At 47.8% G+C, this 3160-nt stretch overlaps 1 pseudogene; it reads left to right on the top strand.

Annotated features, from left to right (window-relative positions):
• Positions 1-369: 369 nt before the first annotated feature.
• Positions 370-2701, top strand: LOC112605089 (annotated as a pseudogene).
• The last annotated feature ends 459 nt before the right edge of the window (positions 2702-3160 follow it).

Below are 3160 nucleotides of genomic sequence, written 5' to 3'. Positions count from 1 at the left end.
GTGAAAAGCCTTGAGAGCCATGCCAAGGAATTTTGACTTCATCCCAGTATCTGGGTCAGCAGAGAGTCATAATCAGAGCAATGATCTGAGTCGATTCATCTGGATTAATAAGGGAAAAGGTAGGAGCAAGAGAGGAGACCCATTAGGAAGCTTCTGAAATGAGTTAGACAAGAAGTAATAAAGGTTTAAATGAGAGTAGTATCAGCTAAAAACAAAAAAAGGCATCGCATCTCTTAGGAGTGAAATTGAAAGGACTGGCAATTAATTGGATGTGGAATTCCAAGTAAAATATGCTGAAGATGCTGAGCAGACCTCAGAGGGCTACACGTGGCCTCATGGGCTGAGAAGAAAGGCCGAGGTCACTGCAGTATGAATGTTGCGGAAGAAAACTAGAGCTCAGAGGAGTCTGCAAAGGTGGAAGAGGCTAGCCCTGCTGCTGTGTGGCAGCCCAGCAACCCACATCCCCTACTGTCGTTACCACACCTGAGCCTGTGGGGACTGATGCTGGGAACAAGTACACCAAAGCAGGTGATGATGAACCAGAGTACAAGGACAGCTGGGGCTTTGGCACTAGGAAGTTGATGTGAGGAAAATTGCAGGGCTTCTCCTGGAGGCCACATTGTGTCTTGGTGGATGACAGGCCAGAGTCGAGCAGCTAAAGGCACCCATTGTGTCATGTGGTTTGGAGAAGCGAGTTCTCACTGCTGTATGTAGAGAAGCTGATGCCACTGAGCTCCTTTTGCAGTGTGTTCCACCAGGCCACCTATAATACAACAAGCAGCCCATGTACCGCAAAGCCATCTACGAAGTCCTGCCGGTGGCCAGCAGTGTACAGGGGAGCTGTTCCCAGAGAGCTATGACAGCAATGAGAGTGACACTGCCAAGGTCACAGAGTTGCAGAGCAAGTAAATATTCGGATGGACCTTTGGGAGGTTCCAGCCTTTTGCCCCCAAGAGACTGGAGCCACAAGAAGAGGAGAAGAATCCCAGCAAAGAAGTTTATGCACACGTGTGGGTTGACCCTGAGGCAACTGCTTATGCACCACCCCCTCCAGCCAAAAAGCCCTGAAAGAGCAGAGCTAAGAAGCTCAACATTGGGCTGGGCATGGTGGCTCACGCCTGTAATCCCAACACTTTGGAAGGCTGAGGCCGGTGGATCACGAGGTCAGGAGATCGAGACCATCTTGGCCAACATGGTGAAACCCCGTCTCTACTAAAAAATACAAAAATTAACTAGGTGTGGTGGTATGTGCCTGTAATCCCAGCTACTGGGGAGGATGAGGCAGGAGAATCACTTGAACCAGGGAGTCGGAGGTTACAGTGAGCTGAGAGCACCATTGCACTCCAGCCTGGTGAGAGAGCAAGACTCTGTTTCAAAAAAAACAAAAAAGGAAGCTCAACATCAAGGAGATTGTTGATGAACACACAAGAGTAGCTGGTGTGCAAGGTGAGGCAGAAGTGCCAGAACATCAAGGAACTTTCTGTCTCTTGTGGGAGCCTCAATGTCCCTCTGGACAGCCCCTCTTCGTGCTAGGAATATGACAACATTGCAAGAACTGCTTCCTGGAGTGTGCATACCAGTATGATGATGATGGCTATCAGTCCTGCTGCACCATCTGCTACTGGGGGCATGAGGTGCTCATGTGCTGGAACAACTGCTGCAGGTGCTTTTGCGTAGAGTGTATAGACCTCTTGGTTGGGCCAGAGGTTGCCCAGGTGACCATTAAGGAAGATCCCTGGAACTACTACATGTGTGAGCACAAGGCCACCTATGGGCTGCTGCAGCAATGGGAATGACTGGCCATCTCAGCTCCAGATGTTCTTCCCCAATAACCATAACAAAGAATTTGACCCTCTGGAGATCTACTTGCCTGTCCCAGCTGAGAAAAGGAAGCCGCCCATCCAGGTGCTGTCTCTCTTTGATGGGATTGATATGAGGCTCCTGGTGCTGAAGGGCTGGGCATTTGGGTAGACCACTACACGTCTCAGAGGTGTGTGAGGATGCCATCACGGTGGGCATGCTGTGGCACCAGGGGAGGATCATGTACGTTGGGGACGCTAGAACCATCATGCAAAAGCAAAACTAGGAGTGGGGTCTATTCTCTTCAATGACCTCTCCATTGTCAACCTTGCCCACGAAGGACCCTACAAGGGCACTGGCCAGCAGTTCTTTGAGTTCTACTACCTCTGCATCATGCACAGCCCAAGGAGGGAGATGATTGCCCTTCTAGTGGTTCCTTGGGAGTGTGGTGGCCATGGACATTAGTCACAAGAGAGACATCTCACAATTTTTTTATTCTAATCCTGTGCCAAAGAAGTGTCAGCTGCACACCAGAACTGCTATGCCTGTGGTAACCTTCCCAGTATGAGCAGGGCATTGGCATTCACTGTGAGTGTAAGCTGGAGCTGCAGGAGTGTCTGGAGCATGGCAGGAGAGCTAAGATCAGCAAAGAGAGGACCATTACTACTAGGTCAAACTCCATAATGCAGGGCAAAGACCAGCATCTTCCTATCTTCATGAATGAGAAGGAGGACACCTTAGGTGCACTGAAATGGAAAGGGTATTTGGCCTCCCTGTCCATTATACTGACATCTCCAACATGAGCCATTGGGCAAGGTAGAGAGTGTTGGGTGGGTCGTGGACCATGGCAGTTACCTGCCATTTCTTCACTCCACTGAAGGAGTATTTTGGTTGTGTGTAAGGGCATGAGGGCAAACTGAGGTAGTGACACAAGGTTAAACAAACTAAAATAAAAAAAAAAAAACAACTACAAAACATAGTAAAACCTAGCAATGTAAGGATGGAGAGAAGTATCAGCACCCAGAAGAGAAAAAAGGAATTCAAAACGAAACTACAGAGGCAGAAATAATGGAGGGCTTTGTCTTGCAAAAAGAGTTGGACATCATCTCCTGATTTTTCAATGTTTTTCTTCAGCTCTATTTAAAAACAAAACCGAGCTCCCTCCCCTTCCTCCTCCGCCCCCCGCCTATGTTTTTTTTTTTTTTTTTTGTAAACACTTTTGTTTTCTACTATTTTCCATCCATGTTGCTGCAAAAGACATGGATGGAGTTGAAGGCCATTATGTTAAGCAAATTAATGCAGAAACAGAAAATCAAATACCACATATTCTCACTTATAAGTGGAAGCTAAACATTGCATA

Source organism: Theropithecus gelada, chromosome 13 (genome assembly GCF_003255815.1).
Source record: "Theropithecus gelada isolate Dixy chromosome 13, Tgel_1.0, whole genome shotgun sequence".
NCBI classification, from domain to species: Eukaryota; Metazoa; Chordata; class Mammalia; order Primates; family Cercopithecidae; genus Theropithecus; species Theropithecus gelada.
Note: the sequence above shows the minus strand (reverse complement) of the source record. Positions and strands in the feature narration are given on the sequence as shown.